Below are 21,150 nucleotides of genomic sequence, written 5' to 3'. Positions count from 1 at the left end.
TGATGATCAGTTGTTTTTTTTTCCACCTCCCCTGTGAAATGCAATTTTACAGCTTCTTGCCCCTAGGAGAAATTATTCTCCCTTGGGGCTAGTGTTAATCCACCTGGTAAATTACCTGATAAAAGGTCTGTTTCAGCAAAGTGTTCTAGAGCCCTTTCACCTGAGGGATTGTTGTTAGGTGTAGTCATGCCACACTAATTTCCCTTCTGCAAATTATTGATTTATATAAAAAATATGCTTTAAAAGTTAGCTGCTACCTTTAAAGATACAATAGGTTAAATAAAGTAAAACTAAGTACCAAAGATGTTTTCCAAGCAGGGTGAAAGCACTGTTCTAAGGGTTAGCCCAAGCCTTGTTATTGCGATAGCTTTCCCAGATGAAGGAATTGCTGGGCGAAAAAATTCTGTGAGGATCTGTGCTATGCAAAGTAGGAGGTCTTTTAGCCTTGAGTATTTGCTTTGGGAACAGAGATTGCTTTAACTCGCACACCACTGATGTCACATCTCCATTTGATTTATCTCCACATTCCTGAGGGTCTCCTATATATGCAGTCTGGATCTGAACACCTTGAGTTAGGGAAGAACGACAAGAACACAGTTGTGTGAGCTATAGAAGGCTCAAGAATAAATATTTCTTTTTTTCTTCCAAGTGTGGAGTCAGATATCTCACTTTGTTTTGTGCATGTGTGAGTTTTTAGAAAGTAAGAGTGATATGAAAATCAGCTAACTGTAAAATCCTCAGTATGGATTTTTGCTCCCTCCCAGCTGAGTGTGTTTTTATTACCTAAGCTATTTATACTGGAAGCTTACTTCTTAAATAAGAAGAGATCCTCAACAAATACTTTTTGTATTTGTACTGTTGTTAGTGGATTAGAGTGTAATTTTTAGAGATATCTTCTATCAAAAAGGTGTAGTTTTTAAACCATATGGAACATAGTTGTCCTGTGTTGTTGTAATATGAATAAAATCCAATGATACTGAGTCTAGAGAGCAGTAACCATAGGTTGGTTTTTGGAGGAGATAAGCTGTCTGAATAATAGCGTGTTTGTTCTCCATTTCTCTTTTCTTCCTCTGTAACTTAATGTTCCTTTTCAGTGTACAGCTGGTAAGCTGGCATTGCCAAGGTTCTACAAAAGTGTTTTAATCACAGTTTTGGAAGACAGTGTGTCTGGATAACATGATGATCGACAACAAATTAATTTCTCCTGTTTTTAACCAAACAAAAACACTCTAGCTAATGTGTATACAGAGACAAATCAAGTCCTTCAAGAGAACATCTAATTTTCTCAGTCCTTGATTGGCAGTTGCTAGTGATGTTAAGGACTTGAAAAATGGATGAACTTGTATTGTAGCCAGATATGCCAGCACATTCATTAATACACTTTTGACTATGACTGCTGCATGCAGTACTGCATTTACTGTGTGTAAACGTATTTAAGTTTGTGTTCTATTTGATTATTTCTTCTTGTTAGAAGTCAGCATACATGTAGTAGGGCCAGTCTAGCATCTTTACTTGAAGGTAACTAAACCAGATTTTCAGACAAATTTCTTAAACTTGGAGAAAAGGAGAACAAAAAATTAGTATCAGTTCAAAGCAAAAAGTATGTTAACAAGAGAAGAAAAAGGCAATAATAAAATTTCCCCGACACTATCATAGAGTATTTAGACTGATGTAAATGTAAGAACTCTGGAATAAGGGAGCAAGGGGAGAGGCACTGCCTCCTATACCTGCCCTTTTCCCACCCCCTCCCTTCTTTTTTTTCTCTGCCTTTTTCTGAGTAAAGCTCTACCACAGAAATGAAGGATGGTTTCTCAGGAAGCAAATGTTTTTTTTAAGGCTATAAATAGCAGAAATAAACTTCTGAAATGTATTCATTAGGTAATAGAGGGGAGAACTGAGATTAGACAGTTTCTCAAAATCAGTGCATTCAGACTCCCAGTATACTCTCTCCATCCCCAGCAGCTACTTTCTGGAAGAGTTTTCTTTCTCCAGAATGCATTTCCTGGAGTCCACATCTACTTTTGGCTGAAGTTGTTCATTGTGAAGCTCCTGAGTTCCTAGCTGAACATTAAGGTCAAGCTTGGATATTTTATTCTGTTTTAATCTCAGGGCAGACATCCTCTGCCCCAAATTATTTGACTTTGAAACACAGATGATGATGTGATGCTTCTTTGTCACAAGTGTAAAAGATCCTAATTCCTTGCCAATTGGGTTTGCAGGACAACAGATTAGCTCAAGTGTTTTGTTTTCCCCCTTGCCATTTCATAACTTCTCAGGTGGATAGTGTTGGGAAAGACATCTTTGTTGTCCTGGAGTGCTGCAAGTCTGGGAGCAGCTGGCACTGTGATGCTTCTGGATGGGCAGACTATGATCTTCTCAAGGTTTCACTGACATTGGATGTTTTTTTTTTAATGCTTGGGAGTTCTACCTTTAAATAAGCTGGTTTTGATGTTGCCAACTTCTGACTCTTATATGTATACTTCAGTTAGTTAATGCAGCTACAGTAGCCCCAGGGAAAAATAATCTAGATATTTCTGATCTGTAACATCTTGATATCTGTAATAAAATAGGTATAACAAGCATTTTAGGTGGCTCAGCTGAGCAGGATTCATATGAAATGTTATGAACACGAGTCACTAAGAGTTGTAGTATCGTGAGCTAATATGCATAAAATAAGGTCTGATACTTAATGGTATTACTTCCTTGCCCTTTAAACTTGGTTGTGTTCTCACTGTAGGCATGAGAGCCATGCCAGCTCCAGGAGTTTTTTCTTTTCCTTTTATTTTTTTTTTCCTCTGCTGCCTTGACTGAATATCTTGTGTGATAGACTTTGAATGTTTTCCCCACATTGTTTTTTTTTTTTAAGAGATTGCATGTGATTTTTCATCTCTGAAGTTTCCAAGTAGCATGAAACTCAAACGAAGTGATTACAACCAGGTTTGTTAATAATAGACAGAAAAAGCAAGTAGTATGTGTGTAAGAAGCACTTCAGATAGAGAGGCTTTGCAGAACAAGTTCCTAAACGGGTTCGGTTTGGTTTGCATCCATATAAACCAGTTCAGCTTAACTTGTCTTAGTAATAGATGTGATTTGACTCGTACTCCAGTTAAACCGAACCAAAACTAACCTGGTTAAATCACAAAGGAAGTTGTGCTGTAAACATTTCATTTTACTTGAAGCACTGCAACAAAGTAAAATCAGAAATACAGCTTCTATAAGATTTGGTCATGCCTGCAGTTAATCTGTGGTAAAGATCCTATAACTACTTCTCATTTCTTGTTGGTAACTGCACTGACCAACAAGTTTGTTATTTGTGGACTTCAGTTTTGGGACTCTTTTCCACAGACGATTCTTCACTGTCCTTGCAGGCTGGTTAAGAAGATATTTTTCTGTATCTTGAAATTACTTGGTCACAGATCTGAAACAGTAATTCCCTAAATTTGCTTACAGTTTCTTTTACAGGATTGTTGAAGTGCAAAATTAGAAAGTGTTTCAGTTCCTTTTTCACCTTTCCACTTGCTGGTGTAATTTAGAGGAGGAGAAAAGCAAACACTTGGCCATATGGAATTCACTGTTGGAAACTCCCTCTTGGTAATTAGGAGAAGTTCTAGGATGTTAACAAGCTGTCTCTTGAATTGTTTGCATTGTGGGACATTGTGTGAGGACATCAACTTTTCTTCTGAATTTAAAGAGACAGGATGATCACGTCATCATAGTCCAATGTATGAATTTAACTAGTAATTTACAGGTTAACATTGCTCTGTTAGAAGGAATTTGTGGCAGTTTGTTTATTTTCTTGGATTTGTATGGTAGGTTCCTAGCACTATAATAAAGAGTGCTCAAATATTCTGATACACACAGAGGTTATTGATCGTTAGCAACTTTGTGACCTCTATATGTAACAGTAAGTTCTGTACGATGAGAGTTCATTCACTGTAGATTAACTATCTTCTCTGTCCTATCACATTATACTGTTTGTTGCAGAACTCAGTGTTTGGGCCTTATTCTTTCAGTCAGCATGCAGTGGAGCACAGAATGAGTGCCAGGGAAGATGTAGTCTGCTCACACCAGTAATACAAAGGGATTTCTTATTGTCTTCCTGCTGTTCATCAGCTCTTTGCTGATATGCAGCTACTACAGCTGGGTTCTGTACTTGTTGTCTTTACTCCCTGATTCCTTTCTTCACTGAATGTAAGTTACGTGATGTGAAGAGACAAAAAACATTGTTGTCAGTATGCATCTTTCCACTGGGAAAGGCCAGCAAATGAACATGTATTCTGCTGCCCTTTGTCTCTGAAAGACAGATTTAGAGGTAAGTATTGAAAATTATGATTCACATCTTAGTTTTGTCACTTTAAAAAGACAAAGAAAAGAAGTAATTTTTAAAAAATATCCTGAAGAAAGCAACTTGACTTAAAGATGTAAAACCAGAATATCAGACAATCACAGAATGGCTGGGGAAGAGATCTATAGAGGGCATCTTCTCCAACCCCCCTGCTTGATAATTGTTTCTAAGGTGATTAGAAATTTATTAATGTATTTTGGAGATCCATGACTTTCTCTTCAGAAGAAAATCTGTGTTAAGATTAACTGTTGTTTGTTTTGAAGAATGTTGAAGGGAAATTTCTACTTGTAGATCTAAATGTTCATTGGTTAAGACAGTATCAGAGGTAAAAGGTTTTGTTTTGTTCTTTTCCCTTTGTAAACAAACTGTGAAGTGAGGCCAGGAAGACATTCACAAACAAAATGGAATTTTAAGTTACTAGATCTGAAATTAAGTTATGGTTTTTCTGAGCATCTTAAACTTGGACCTTTCATTACTCCACAGGCATCTTTCAGAAATGGTGTTACTTTCCTCTTACCTCCCTGTGGCTTCTGACCTTAGTGCTTTACAGATGACATTAACAATATGTATTATATTAAAAGCAGTGGAGGACTGATTCTATAGGTAGAAAGAGAGAAATTATTCATTACTAGACCTGAAATTTTTCAAATTGTGCCCATACTATTTATTTTTATCTTGCTTGGTACAGACACTCAGTTTCAGTATAAACACACGTAAACTTTGGGGAAGGCTTAATCTTAATTGAGCCTGTGGAAAGTGAAATCATGAGTCAATTGTTCTCTTAAATTTTGAGTATACAAATTTGCACCTGTTCAGAAGTGAGTGTCAGTACAAAGAGTGGTTCAAGTAGTGGATGCTTTCTGCATCATTGGTAGTGTGTAGGGTTTGTATTTTGAAAAACACAATCCAAACTGAGTATTTAAAAGTTTTTAATGTTTTTTTTTCTGTACTACAAACTAATTTGAGCATGATCTATTAGCAGTCTGGGATTACTTTATTCAGAACAATTTCAGTTTACTGAGGCCTGAACTAAGCATACAGAAATTCGTCACCGAAATTCAAGTTTTGAAGATCAGGCCTAATTTGTAGGAAAATTCAAGAGAAAAAATGTAGTTGACTTCACTGGGACTTGACCAGAGCAACGGGACATGCTTCATCAGGTGGAGTTGTTTTACTTTTCAATCTCCTACGAGTTTAGATAGGTTTCAGGCACTGCTTTAACATGTAAATAAGACACTAGGTGATATGAATTTATCAAGTGTTATGTTATAGTATATTATCTATTCTTGAAATAACCAAATCTAAGACTAAGGATTTTTCTTATGATGAGAACTTGGGTCTTAGGAGGCTGCTCATTTTTGGTTCAGTCTGTGCTTAAAACTTGAGTCTTAGGTCAGGTCTTTGCTTGTATTATGTCGTGTGCATACGCTGCTGGGAAAGCTTTATGAAGGTAAGAGAGTTCATTGATCAATGTGGCTTGTCAGGATCATGTTGGGACCAGTAATTTAGTTTTAATGCCTAGACAGGGTATTACATTTAATACTTCAAAATAAAAGCAAAACCTGTGTCTTTTATGGTATTTTCAATCTAACCACTTAACTGACAGAAGAGTAATGTATCAACTTGTAAAGGAATAAGAAATTAAAAGCCCATACTTTATGGAATCTAGTAAATGTGAGCTAAGTACACGGCACCCTTAGATTCTCAGAAAAAATAACTAAAAGTCAAATAGTTTCAGATCGTATTCAATTTCTTAACAGTGTTTCAAAATTTGGAGAAAAAAGGTACGCAGTTAAAATATTTCGAACTAGTGGCTTTTTAAAATTTACTCTTTATAAATCATTAATCTTAACTTCCTAAAGAGAGAACATTAAAGATAACAGCTGAGAGCTGACATATGTCTTCATTACTGTTTACTTTTTTCCATAAAAGAGACATACTTTATATAATCTACATACACATACATGTTAGTCTAAGTCACATTAATTAAAATAATTTTTTTTTTGTCGTTGATATTCTTGAGAAAAGTGGTGATAGTTTGGAGTAGGAGAATAGATGCTCGTGATGGGCCTTGTTAATCTTTTGTCATGGTTTCGGGTGTGTGTGCATCCAATCCTACTCCGAGTTACTTGTGTATTAACCTACTGATTCATTCTTTTTTACAAAAATGACCACTTATGCATGAGAATGTGCAGGTCTGGAATGAGGTAAAGCTTCATCCTGATGTCACTCAGGGTTAATTACAGTGCTCTTGCATTGATATGAGGTGGGTGACAAGGTTTGCAGCTCTGCTTCCCTTTCCTCACCATTAGCTTATTTGGGAGCTTACTCTTCTTTGTGCATATTTGTGGAAATCACAGAACTGTAGGGGTTGGAAGGAACCTCTGGAGTTCATCTAGTCCAAACCCTCTGCTAAAGCATGTTCCCTACAGTAGGTTGCACAGGAAAGCATCCAGGTGGGTTTTGAATATCTCTGGAGAAGGGGAGTCCACAACCCCAGCCTGTTCCAGTACTCTATCACCCTCAAAATAAATAACTTTTTTCCTCATGTTTTCAAGGAACTTCCTGTGGTCCATTACTTCTTGTACTGTTGCAGAACACCACTGAAAAGAGCCTGGCCCCATCCACTTGACTCCTGCCTTGTAGATATTTGTAAGCATTGGTAAGATCTCCCTTCAGTCTTCTCTTCCCCAGGCTAAGCAGTCCCAGGTCTCAGCCCTCCTTCATATGGGAGAAGCTCTAGGCCTTTAATCATCTCTGTGGCCCTCCATTGGACTCTCTCTCCAAGTTTCTTATCTTTCTCATACTGAGAAGCCCTGAATTGGACGCAGGGCTCCAGATATGGCCTTACCAGGGCAGAGTAAAGGGAGAAGATCACCTCCCTCAACCTGCTGGACATGTTGTTTTTAATGCATCCCAGGATGCCACTGGCCCTCTTGGCCACTGCTGGCTCACAGTCAACCTGCTGTCCACCAGGACACGTAGGACCTTCTCTGCTGATCTCTTTTGCAGCAGGTCAATTCCTAACCTGTATCGATGCATGTGGTTATTCCTCCCCAGGTGTAGGATCTGCACTTGTCCTTGTTGAAGCTCATAAGGTTCATCTTTTCCCATCTTTACACCCTGTCCAGGCCACTCTGAATGGCAGCACAGCCTTCTGCTGTGTCAGCCACCCCTTCCATCTTTGCATCATCAGGAAACTTGCTGAGGGTGCATTCTATCCTCTCATCCAGGTCACTGATTAAGATATAAACAAGACTGGACTCTTACCTCCAGTCTTCAGACACCTATTCCATTCTTCTTGACCTCTGAAAGATGATAGAGGGTGCCTTGGCAGTCATTTCTGCCAGCTTCCTGAACACTGGTGCATGGTCCCCTTCAGGGCCCATGGATTTGTGTGTGTTGAGTTTGCTGAGGTGATTTCTGACTTAGATCTTCGTCAACCAAGGGTTAAAAACAAGAAGTAACAAACTGGGAATTCTCCAGGAATATCAGAAACTTATTTACTCGATGTTTATCCCCTATGGAAACTTGTGAAGCAGTGTACTGTCAAGATGCTGAGTTATGTTGTGGTTACATGCTTATTTCAGAGAGAAATAGCTGATGTGAATGATGTGCAGTTTTCAAATTATTTACTCAAAACCTTGGAGAAACTTTCAATGCTAACTATTTTCTGTGTACTGAAGTAGTGTTGCTACTCATTCAAAAGCTAACCACACACATTTTAGTATTTGTTCTTTGTTTTCTATTAATTTTTACTGTGAACAGTAGAGGAAGTTGTTGCCAGCAATCCAGGTTGCACTTGGAATTCTAAGTGGGTTTTCCCTACAGACCTCCTCTAGAGGATTAATGGGACTGAGGAATGCAGCTGTGCAACACCAGTAATGCTGTCCTAGTACTCAGCAGTGTGCCACCTGGGGCTGCACAGGCACTTACAAATGCTGAGGTTTTTCAATACATCTGTGTACTAAGTGTGGTTACCCAAATTTACTGCTGAAATAAATGACCTTAAGAGAGTTATTTAAGGTCACACTATACTTCAGTGGTAAACCTGTGATCATAATCCATCTATTTTCATCTTTATAGATTGCCAGTGTATAAGACTTTATCTTTTTATGCAACTCAATGAAAGACTGGAACTCAGTGTGCATTTGAAGTCCCTTGGTATTTGAAGCTGTGGATTTATACTACGTAGAATCTCACCCTCTTGATAATAGAAACTTCTTTCCCTTTACATTTTATAATAAAGTCAGGTTTTTAGAGTAGAACTGTCAATGACGTCTGTGGACTATCGCATTTCCTGCCTTTCTTTGTGTACATCTGTTGTGCCTTGCTTTGCAGTTTGACCTACTTTGTGTAGGTACTCTGTTTGTGCACAAGAAGGAAACGAATTTCACAGGTGCAGCTATAAAAGTCACCCATGTGAATGCTTAGGTGTTTAGATTAGGGACCTGATCCTGATTTGGCTGCCAGAGTTAAATGAACACATTTGTTCACTTCGTGCTGTTAATAAACCAATAAATCCAGAACTATCTTTCTGTATGTTCACTTTACTATGTGGATGTATTACGTGTTCTTGCAACATAGGCTTGTCTGAAATTCCAAACATGCTCAGTTTTGATAGGAAAGTTTACCATCATTTTTGTTATTTTGTTTCAACTTCAAAACACCATCTCTTCTAAGAAGACAGCATAAGACAGAGGTGACAGTCTCTTTCCCTTATTGTTTTGCTAGAGAAACTTTTTGTTGTGAAAGGCTGAAAGAAATGTGTTTGTGTGTATATATATGTACATACATATATATATACACATATATAAGTATATATGTTTTCCACTCTTCTAGCAAAATACACACATATATAAACATATATGTGTGTGTGTATACATAAGTTTGTGTATGTGTGTTTCCCTGGGAGGAAGGGAAATATGATTCTTATTATTTCACCATATGAGCTTCCCAGAGATCAGAAAAGCAGAACCTGAACTGTGATGCTCTTTTGAATCAAGTCTTTTGGAAGTGGTAAGGAGATACTATAATACTTTGAGAAAGTACAGCAGTTTCCCTACAAGCATGGTCAATATGAAAAGAGGTGAGAATTCAGCACCACTGGAACATGAGCAAACCAGGATGTGAGTAGACTTTAACATTTGAAGTGTGGAAGCTGGTGGAGCTGTTTATCTGATTACTGAACCAGTAGCACTGGTTCAGCTGTCTTCCTCAACAAGGATTATTTCCGTGACCTGGTCATGATTGTGTGTTATTCTGTCTAATCTCTCTCCTGACACTTTCTGCCTTTATAACTTTGTCTACTTATTCAGTATTTCTCATGATTTCATTCTTATCTTTCAGTCCAGTTTATCTTGTAAAGAAAGCATCTTCTGTGGACAGAGGAACATTCTTCTTTTCTAGTTCTTCCTTTCTCTGATCTTTTGATTCTTCTGAGATTTACGTTCTTTAAATGGAACAATGAAGTTTTTGGTGATAAGGGATGAAAGTTAAGTGTTCTGTAAATACCACTGTGGTACATTCTGTGTCTTTCCAGCTATGCTGCACTATGGCAGGAGGATGTGAAATACTTCACACTCACTGAGTAAATAATAATAAATAGTAAATAAAAACAAACACATTTGAATTAGCAGAGCTGGATAGCTTTTTCCAGAATGTCCTTGAATAAAAAGCTGCAAAAAGTACGTACAGAATAAGAGACTGCATTTGGGAATGCAGAATGAAAGGAGGTCCCTGGAGTTTAACGTGAGATAGGTAACAAATGGTTGCTTCTGTTATACTGGAGAAAAGAGGCCATTGTGTTGCTAGTGTAGAGAGGAGAACGTAGGAATACATGTTCACTAAAAGTAAGAAAAAGACAAATTTGTGTCATTGAGTGGTTGGTTATCTGGGTGCTTGCAAATCTAACAGTTTGCATTTCAGTACTGCGCAATGTACTCCGTGTCTAATAAAGCTTAAAATTGAATTAATGCAGATTCAAAAGCAAGAGAAATAAATCAATTAGTTATCTTCTAATTTTTGACAGAAAGTAGAAATTGATTTCATTGTAAGATTATGTGTATCACAAGATAGAGAACATTGAAAGGCAGTCTTCTGCTCTGGTTAGCTTATTTCCTTTTTCCAGGATGTCTGAGCTTTTAAAAGGCTTCAGATACTGGTGATGTCTTTATCATAATTACAAATATCCTAATAAGAAAATTTCCATTTGTAATGATTAAAAAATTATTTTAACATACAAGGGCTGCTCTGAAAGTAGTGTTACCTATTTTATTATGTTGGCCCACAACATCAAAGGTGGATGTTGCTGGCATAGCAGTTGAAGTTGAACCTTCCTGCCAATTTTCCATTGCATTTTGTTGCCATGGGACAGATGGCAGCAGAGGGACCCTACGGCAAAATGGCACCTGATCTGGAAGTGCATGTGAAGCAAAGGTGTGTCATTCCTCCATGTGGAAGATATGGCACCCACTGACATTCATCGATGCTTGCAGAATGTTTACGGAGACCAAATGGTGGATGTAAGAATGGAAAGGCAGTGGGTGATGCGTTTCAGCAGTGGCAAAAGGAACGTGAAAGACGAGTCGTGTTTTGGATGGCCATGCACAGCTATCACGCCATAGAATGAAGAGTGTCTCAATAAGCTCATCTGTGTGAATCAGCAGATCATGACCAGGGAACTGTGTACAGAGCTGAATATTGGCTTCAGTGCCCTGGAAACAATGGCAGGGTTATTGGAATACTGCAAAACTTGCATCAAGTGTGCCTCATGAATGATCACAGCAGGAAGAACACAGTATGCAAGCTTGTCAGGACCTATTGAACCAATGTGATGCTGAAGGTGACCATTTCCCCTATCATGACAAGATGCAGTGTCATTACTGTGAGTTAGAGGTAAAATGATAGTCCATGGAGTCCCAAGATATGAATTCCCCATCAAAGAGAAAATTCAAGGTGCAGCTGTTACTGAGTAAAATGATGTTCACTGTCTTTTAGAATAGAAAAGTGGATGATCCTTCAGGATTTCCTGGAACGTAGACAAACCATCAACACTGACTGCGACATCATGGCCTGGACTAATCTGAAGGCTCCGACTTCCAGAGTCAGGTCAGTGAAGACAGCCTTTCTCTTGCAACAGGGTAACACCTGGCCCCATGTCGTTTTGAAGACTGTGGAGCACATTGGCAATCTTGACAGGATTGTCCTACCACACCCACTGTATAGTCTGGATTTGGCACTTTCTGACTGATATCTGTTTGGGCCGATGAAAGATGGAATGCTTGGGTAAGATGATCCTAGCAATGGCATCATCATAGCAGCTCTGAAAGAGTGGGTCACCTGTACTGGCGTGGAGCTTTATGAGCGTGGCATACAGGCTCTTGTTCATTGCTGGTGAAAATGTATTGCTAATGGGAGTGACTATGTTGAAAAAGATGTTTTGTAGCTGAGAATTTGCTCTGTCAAATAGTATTATTATGGTCTTTGTATCTGTTGTAATTTCTATAGAAATAAATAGGAGTCATTACTTTTGGAGTAACATCTGTTAATTAACTATTAATTTAGGTGAATTAAAAATTTATTTAGTTTTGAGATCTCTGCTTTTTCAGAAAGAAACTCAGCACATAATGGATATGAAAATCTGTGTTTTTTGTGTGTTTGTTTGATATTTGATTTTAGTTGGAAAACTAGGCTTCAATTAAGATATAAATTGTCTCAGGTATCTGTAAAAATCTGCTGTTAAGTAGAATATGATGCTGAATAAAACTAAGTCTGTTTGCAGGGCTTCACATTTTTCAGTACCCAGAATTGCTTAGAAGTAAAGTAGCCTTAGCACTGTTATGTTCTGGATTGATAATATAAGTAATGGTAAAAGAATTATTGTTTGGGTTGATTCAGTAAACGTGTTTTTTTGGTTTTTTTTTTTTTTGTCCTTGAACTAAACGCAAAAGCTGAGACAAAAAGCATTTTTTGGAAGGTTTATCTGCAAAGGCTTCTTTTGAAGGTTTATTAACACTGTATCCTTGCTTGATTCTGGATGGAAATATTTCAGTTCTCTTGAGGTTTCTGTGAAGTTGTTCTTTCCCACAGTAAGCAGATTCTCTCTCAAGTATATAAATGGTGCTAGAATTGTCAAGCTGAGTGAGCAACTTAAAATAATGAAATACACATCTGGCTATTATGGCTATACCCACATTTTACTGATAACGTCCCTGCTTGGAAAACCTCTCTCCTTCTTTGTCATCACTTACTGTGCAGATGGCCATACAAAAGATGGCTTTTTCAAGAGAGAATGAAACGTTACTAGGAATAGTAGCTAATGGCAGAGAATGCACTTATCTCTGTCATTTTCAATCTCAAAATCTCTTTCATGTCGATTAAGAAGCAGCTATCATATAGATGTATTTTTTGTTAAATTAATATCCTTGTAAAAATGAGAAGAAAGCCTTTTAAGAAATTGTCTGAACAATATTTATATCATGCCATGTGCCTCATGTTAATAGGTGCTGGTTTTACCAGTTGCCTGTCTTTTCTTGAAATGCTTCCTGTATGAAATTTTTTTCATGAGATAAAGGTTCTCAGATAGTAGGTCGTTAAGACATGTTTCCTTAGCATATGAGAGGCTTGTATCTTTGTTGAAGCAAATGTAATAATAGGCGTTTTTGTTGTTGTTGCTGTTTTTTTTATTTTTTGGAGATTGAAAATAATAATAATAATACAAAGGATCTTTACCTTTCCTCCTCCAGAACAACTTTAAAAACTCAGTTGACTCCTGTTCAACACATAAGTAGGGACAATGCATGTTTTAAGTACTGTAATGCTGATAGTATCCCACTTATTAAAGCTTTTAGTGCTATTGGAACCTTGACAAAAACATCTGAATTTCTGGAAAATCAGGTTCAGCTACTGTAGTGAAGAATGAAAAGAAGAAAGTGCGCAAAGATAAGTGCACGTTATTAGACCCATTTATGGATGATGTTTAGTGGTTTTCTTTTTGCAGCGTCCACGGGTTGTGATTCTTCTGTGGCCTTGCTGCATTTGTTTTGCTGGATATAGTCTGTTTCTATTTTGTCTCAGGTATCTATTCTTAATCTAAGCTGCACATTGATACTCTATGTAAAAAAACTTGAACTCTTTCAAGGCTTGAATTCTTACCTTCAAGTTCCTGTTGTGGTTTTTTTTTATTTTTTGCATGATATTGCTGTGAACTGAGAAGATAACTATTCCTAAAACCTGTCATAATCAAATCTTAGAAAATTACAGCTGTGAAACTTGTTTAAAATGCTTTCCTTTTGATTTCAACTTGCATTCTCACAGTTCTTTGCCCATCTCACTGTATCATAATTGGGCAAAAAAAAAATCTGTGTGCTGAGCCAATTTTCTTCCCTTTCAGAAAATAACAGAATGGAATTGATTTGCACAAATACAACTCCAGAGCTGAGCACATGGTACTCCTAGATCTTAATTGTTCTTACTGCAGTTGTGAGAACACAAAAGCAGTAAATAATATTATTGTGCGGTAGTAAAGGCAACTGGAGGACATTTGAATTTGCTCTTCAACCTGATTTACATAGTGTGTTTAACAAGGCAACATGCTTGTAGAGCGGAAGAGCAGGAACTTTATGGCAATTTTAAGGACAGTACCAGTTTGAGTTTCTATGTATGCCTTCTTCAGTTTTTTTTTGTTTTGGACTTGCTGGTTCTCAAATACCTTGCAATAGTTGATGTGTTTACAAAAGTTAGGAGTACCATGTACATTTCAATGCTCAGCAAATATCCATCTTTTACTTATAGACATGCTTGCAGGTGTCAGAATAAGTTCATAAGGCTCCAAATACACTGGTCTACTGAAAGCATTAGTCTTCTCAGTGTGAACACAGCTATATAAAAGCGTTCAAATAATATCTAACCATGAACAGAAGTAATGTAAGCTATAACATATGTATTATACCCATGTTGTTGCATGGGGTTGCTGTGAAGCAATCCTTCCAGGCTGGGTAGTAGTAGTGTCAAGATAACAGGAAGTTCTTTACCTCTTCACATGGTAAAGGAATACCCATATTTTAGACTGGCTTTTTTTTTAATGCAAAATAGGGAACTCAAGTTTAAACTACTGAAAGAACTTGAGTAGATACAGTTTTCCTGGCTTCCTGACTACTGCAATAAGATTCTGAGAAGGGCAAGTCTTTCTACCTGAAGGCAGAGAAAACCTAGCTGCGTTAGAAGGATCTATTTTTTCCTGTCTGTCTGTAAGACATAAATATCATCTTCCTTGCAGTGCAGGAACGGAAAAAAGAGAATTGGGCAGCCTGTCTATGAGAGCTACAGAGTCTGTCGTGATTGGGTTAGAGAGCACTGTATGAAAAACTCATGTAATCGGCTGGCTGAGGATTGGTACGGCCAGGAAATAGGGCTGAAGTCTACTCTTAAATTAAGTCTGGGGTGCTCTCAGTTAAGAGAATGAAAAACACGTTGCATGGACTTGAAGAGATGATGAAATTCCTTACCCAACTTTTCTCTCATCTACACCCCTATGCATTTGTATCTTGAAGTTAGACCAGCTTCAGTCATATGTTTACTGCCGACTTCATTCACATGTGCTTGCAGTGCTGTAGATTTCTCCTGTCCCACCCTCCTTAAATAGAACTCAAGAAAATAAGTCAAGTATTGCACTCATTGAATGTATGTTGTAGAGTAATAGCAGTAAGGAAATTTTATTAAGTCTTAAACTGTCTTGGATGGCGTTCACATCAAAATTTTCCACTAAGGAAATAGATTCTTGATTCTCATTTTATGAAATATTAAAAAATTATATCTACAAGTATATTTTGATTGGAAGGAATAGGCTCAAATGTCTGAGTTAGGCATTTTTCCTGGAATTCAAGTTCCATAGGAAGTGGCAGTTGAGGTCGCTTCAAAGTTACCTCATTCAGAGACTACACCCAAAAAGTGAACAGACTCAAAGCTGTGTGGATCAGAATGAGTAATATTCAAGGGTTGTAACATTGAGATAAAATGCTTTCTTTCTAACTCCTTTTTTGCTATACCACCTGCATAGTTTCCAAAGAAAAAAAAAAAGATTTTTTACGTAGTGAAGATCCATAAATTGAGGGTTTTGATTAAATGTCATCTGAAGTCATTATCTATTTAATTCTGTATATTCAGGTCATGCAATGAAATTGTGGCGTTTCAATTGTATTGAAGTACAATGTACAAGTAGTCCTGTACAGAAAGGGATCTGCTGGGGGAAAGAAAGTCAGCAAATGTGCAGGAAATTCCAGAACTGGTCTTATGTTTTTTTTTAATTTTATAGGCTATGGATTTGCTCAGGGCACCCCTCAAATGTATATCAAAACAGTGAGGCCAATAGTTACTGCTCGATTAATTTGGAGTAGAGAGATGCTGAACAGAATGTACTAGTTGTGGTGAAAAGCAGTTACTTTTGTATGCCTGGATTATCATAGAAATGCTAAAAATATGTCAGTGCCCCCATAGACTTGTATGCATTTAGCTCTCTTTGTGGATTTCTTAATTATATGAAAATCACAACTTCACTGTAAATGACAGTTTTTGAATCCATTTTCAAATAGACATGATTTTGGTTTAAATTCTTGTAGATGGCCTTAATTCTCTCATGGTGCTCTAACATGTTTGTAGAATTTCTAGCATCTGGAAAGGAGTCGGTCTTTTATAACACTTGTCAGCATCGCCACTTATAGTCAGTAAAGCATACCATCTACTTCTTGCTGTGAAAATGTTGAGCTATTCTAGTTTAGATGCAAGTGATCTATGAGTGTTGGATACCTCTATCCTGTTCATAAGCCCAGCAGTTTTCTTTGACTTATTTGTCACAAGTGTGGACAATAACCCAGTATTTCTATTGGAATGTATATGTAATAGAGGAATGACTAATGGAGCAGTGTAACTGTGTGATGCAAATAGAACATGTATTCTTCAGACATGGACCTTATATCCTGTAATTAGTTAAAAAAAAAAAAAGTCATCTTCTGGACTGACGGGTGTCTATCATTTTCATCTGTCAAATGCTAGGTGATGTGATTATCAAGTACTAAATAGAAAGATTTAATTTTTTCTAATGCTTTTCAAACCAATTTTACGTCATCAAAGGGACAGTATTTTTTGGTTATATGAGACCAATTTATTGATTTTTTCTTTAATTATAAATTTAAGATACCTGTTCATATTACATAGGTTCACAGCTTGGTGGTTGTGAGTTTGAACTATTATGGAGCAGTGGTGTCTCAAGTGATATAAATGACATTAGTAAGCAAGCAGGATAAAAAGATATTAAATAGGCCTAGGCATAGCTTGTTTCCCATCACCCACCACCCCCATTTTTTTGTTTAACATTCATGAAGTGATGAGTTTCCTTTGGTTTAGAGAGATTTAGGAAAGATCCTTCATGGCATCATCTCCTGGAAGAGAAAATACTTTGGGAGGGACTTTATATTGTGGTGGCATTAAAATCATTTTAGACAAGCACTAGCTGTAAATGTGTGCTGGAGCCCTCCCCAGGAGGGACTGCATCTTTCAAAATGCTTTCCAGACCTGTCTTTCTCAATTTCAATTAGTTGAGGTTCTTTCCATAATGAAAACTTTGCTACCTTCTAGTCTTACCCTCGGAAATAAGTTAGTTGTTTTTAGTGTTTTTCTACTATGAGTAATTCTAAATGGGTAGTTTTCCTGGCAGGGATTTTAGTTTAGTTCAGAAGAGTAAAGAGCTATTAAGCAATCTTTTTATGCAAAAGGGAAGGGCTAAGCAGGATCTACTTGTTTTATCAAGTAGTTATAACAATGTGTGTGTAAAAAGACATTTTTTATTTTGTGCAAACGTGCACTGAAAGTAGAGAAAATGTGAAATAATGAAATCTTTGAATTCCACTAAAGTTATTGTGAAATATAATCTCAAAAAATTTAGTGATTTTTCATGGATAAGTTGCAGTTGCATGTTTTTATGGAAATGCTCTTCTATATATAGACAGCATTTTGAGAAGTTAATTAAACAGTTAAGGTTTGTAGTCTCTGTCTTATCAATAGTTACTTCTACTGCAGATCTGTGAAACTACCTGTTCAGAGAATGAGTTCTGTTCATCCTCTGTTGCAAGGATATATATATATGTACGTATACGTTTACACATACATTTGAAGAAATTTAAAGGCTAGAGTCTCCTTGACTTTCAGAAGATTACCTGTGCTGAAATAGAATCATATTGAACCATGAAGCAAGACAGTTTCTTGCATAGCTCTTTTTTCTGGCCTGCTCAATTTATCTTCTCCTAGTATGGGGTTATGCTTGGAAGAAGTTGATAAATATTGATAAGGATTATTGCAGTCTGTCAACGGTTTACGGGCGTTCGGCCCGGTTCCGTGACAAAGGGGACGGGGGATCCACGGGTCCACGCCCCGGGAAAAGGGAAAAAGGGTAAGGAGATGCCCCTGAGAGCAAAGAACAGCAGCAACAATCTGAGGAGAAACAAACTAATTTACTAAATAAGATATCGGAATGCCAAACACCACACTATAATACAATATAATTACAATTTAAGCTGATAAATCCAATACAGAGAGAGAGAATGTCCCAAAATCAAGGTAGGCCTTACTCTACTACCGACGATAAGACGGCTGGAGAGCGAGGTGCTGCCAAAACAAGAGACGGCGGAAAAAGGGACGAGGTCTCGTGATCTGCAAGTTTCTATACTGCGAGCTTTTATCTTTTCCCTCCGGCTGGAAATGGTAACAGAGGAGCAAAGTACCGTGGGGACTGTAGTAGTCCTTCTCTTCTGAGAACCAGGTATATCCACTACATGATGTTATGATGTGGGATACCAATAACTGAAAATCACAAAACCATGACACAGTCTGAACTGTTACTTCCATTATGCTTGAACAGTTACTGTGTTTGAATAAGAAGGAATTTTTGTTGACACGAGAATGATGTCTCAGGCTCTGTAATTATATTGTTGTTGAAGCGAGTATCCATCTCATCATCTTGACTTACAGTACCAGAACTGGCAAGGCTTAGCAGGTCCTTTGCCTCCTGTTTAATCTGGATTTCTTGCTAATGTCACAGAACCTATTTTTATGTACTCTTTTTATTGTGTCATTTTTCTTTCTCGCTATATCTCAGCACAGAATTTGTCAGAAAGTCTAAGAATATTCTTGTGATACTGATGAGTGTTTTGAAGAATATTGTTCTGTTTTCTTCTGTACATTCAGACTGTCATACAGGAAGCATCCTGGCTAAGAGAAATGATGCACCCTTTCTCAGTCAAAGTCAATTCGTTCTGCAGAAGTCTAGCAACCATCCCTCTGAAGAGCTGTATCTGCTGGTCTGAGGTCCTTATTGCTATTCCTAAACACAAGTAAGCATGAAGGTTTTGATTCAGTGGTGTAGCTGTCAGGTGCATGACAGCTGCCTTCCCTGTGCTCAGCCTTGGTGCTAGGTAGTCTGTTACGTAATTACCTTCTCCTTTGAAAAATAAAAATAGCTTATGCTATCTATGCTGCTGAATAGGAGGTGATATTACTGTGCAGGCTATGGTTGGGGTGAGTATGGACTAAGTTTCCTTGATCATGCTTCTCTGCTATCGTTGGTTTGCTGTCATGTGGTAGCCTCCACTCTTGTGTGATTTGTAGCCTGTTATTTAAAACTTTCTGAAAGCAAGTAAAAAAATAAAAATAAATGCTGTTTGTTTGATTCCTTCATTTATTTTTCCCTTTTTCACAATGAGACTAGAAATAGCTATGCAATGAAAGGATCAAGTATGGACTTCATATCCTTCTTGCTTGTTAATACACAAGACGTTGTTAATGTACCTCATCCTTGTGCAAATAGTTATTGATGGTTTAGAGCTTTTCATCAGTTCAGCAGCAGCTTGGCATCAGGGTGAGGCTGTTGAGAGGACTCAGGAACAAACACAGCCTGGGATGGTCTGACAGTGCTGTGGGCCCAGAGGCGGGCCTCTCTCAGTGCCGGGCAGAGACAGGCTGTGGGCTCTGCTGGGGCTGATGTGGAGACCTGGGCCTGGGAAGGGTAGGAGGAGCCCTGAAGGAGTATGGTCAGGGACAAAAGAGCCCTTCAGGAATCTATACAAGATTTTTAGCAGCAAAATTAAGATAACTGTTCAAAATGCCTATTTAAATATGAAGATTTTTTACACGAGGGGGGGAAAATAATGAAGGATTGCAGAAGCACCGGTGGCTGTCATGTGTCAAAGGCTGAACTGATGGGATGTGTGTGTATGTATACATAAAAACAGATCACAAACGCATTTGTAATTCTTTTGGACAACATAAACCATAGTTATTTTTCCTTTCAGTGTTTTACTGGTGCAACTATCCTAAATTTCTGTTCTATAAGAAGTCTTGTTTTTATGCTGATGGCAGTATATGAATGAAATCATGTTATTGTGGGCACTGTGTAGAGAAAACAGTTTTATGACAGTATCTTCTCTGGAGTACATCAACAATATATTCAATTTGGGAGAAATACTTTCTAATTTACTGTAAGGTAGAGAATAGTCCAAAAGTGGTATAATTTTAGTACTGCTTTCTACATCTCTGAAACTAGATTCATTTGAAGTTGATTAGGAAGGATAAAATGGAAATGTGTCCTGGCTTTAGAGAAGTAATTTTGTCATTTCTCTGGATGTCACCTAGTGATCTGCTGATGGAAATGTTGGTGTACTAAACTCTGTATGATATAACTGAGTTGTACCTGATAAGTTCTGTAATTTTTCATCTTTATCAGATAGCTGACAATACGGACTGGAGTGTCACAGTTGCACATTGCTTGTGTTGTTGCAAAAAAAACCAGAAAATCAAGGATAATAAAGTGGTGCTTATAGTATTGTATTTATATTTTTCGTATCAAAGTAATCATACATTCTACAAGGAAATTGTTGAATACTTTATACAGTAGTATTCTTAAGTCACCAATTCAGATTGCATCTGTTTGATCAGAGTTATTTGTCTTAATCTGGGCATCTATATCTCATGTCAGTACAAGCATACATGTGTTACCTAGTTGCTGAAGGGTTTTTACAAATTCATGTTTCAGCTATATGAATGTATGTCTCTTCTTGCCCTGCAGATTTCAGTAAGATGTGAGGACTTAGCTTCTGCTAATATTCTAAAGTGCCAACTTTTCTTCACTGAAATGCAATATAGATGCACCTTAGTGTTGTAAAATAAACCAGATTAAAAAAGAGAAATTATTATGTTAGAAAATAATGAGTCACATGCAAAAGACAATACAGAGATGACAGAGGGTGTGGGAGGAGATAACAAGTAGGCATCATAAGTAAATATATCTATGCTGAACTGGTTGATTGTGGGATTCTGTGCATTTTATGGTTAGACAAAAATATTTATGGAGGGAGGAGGCAAACTTCATCTAGCAGTTACTTCTCTTAAGTTAATGCAACTCTACTGATATTATCCAAATGTGCAATGAAAAACTACTTCACAATGAAAACAATGTTGTTTGGAGTTTTCATATCAGACTTTCATTTTGAATTATATGAGAAATTGTGCTTGTGTTTTATCAGTTTTTACTGCATAAGATCTATGGAAATAAACTTTGAAGCCTGAATATTTAGAAGTTGCACAGTTATAAACACTGTAGTTGGGAGAATTCCTTATTGACAAGATAATTTTATTTTTCCTAAATAAACTGTTTAGATATCTGCAGCATTCATTACCATTTCAATTTTGATAGAATATTATTCAGAAAAGGTTAAGTCAGGAGCCAAACTGAGGCTTTTGTCATGCTTTATCTCTTG

General features: G+C 37.3%; 1 protein-coding gene across 4 annotated transcripts in view; it reads left to right on the top strand.

Moving 5' to 3' along the window:
* The window catches only part of STXBP6 (syntaxin binding protein 6), a 107,001-nt gene that overhangs the window by 2,157 nt on the left and 83,694 nt on the right, over positions 1–21,150 (top strand). For 3 of the 4 annotated variants that reach the window (XM_021402729.1, XM_021402726.1, XM_021402728.1), the window contains exon 2: positions 11,345–11,455. The exons of the other annotated variant lie outside the window; for it this stretch is intronic. The gene's annotated coding sequence lies outside the window, so the exon portion shown is untranslated. The remainder of the gene's footprint in view (positions 1–11,344; positions 11,456–21,150) is intronic. 4 annotated transcript variants of the gene reach the window in all.

This window comes from Numida meleagris, chromosome 6 (genome assembly GCF_002078875.1).
Source record: "Numida meleagris isolate 19003 breed g44 Domestic line chromosome 6, NumMel1.0, whole genome shotgun sequence".
In the NCBI taxonomy this organism is placed as follows: Eukaryota; Metazoa; Chordata; class Aves; order Galliformes; family Numididae; genus Numida; species Numida meleagris.
This window is presented reverse-complemented; position numbering and strand designations above follow the sequence as displayed.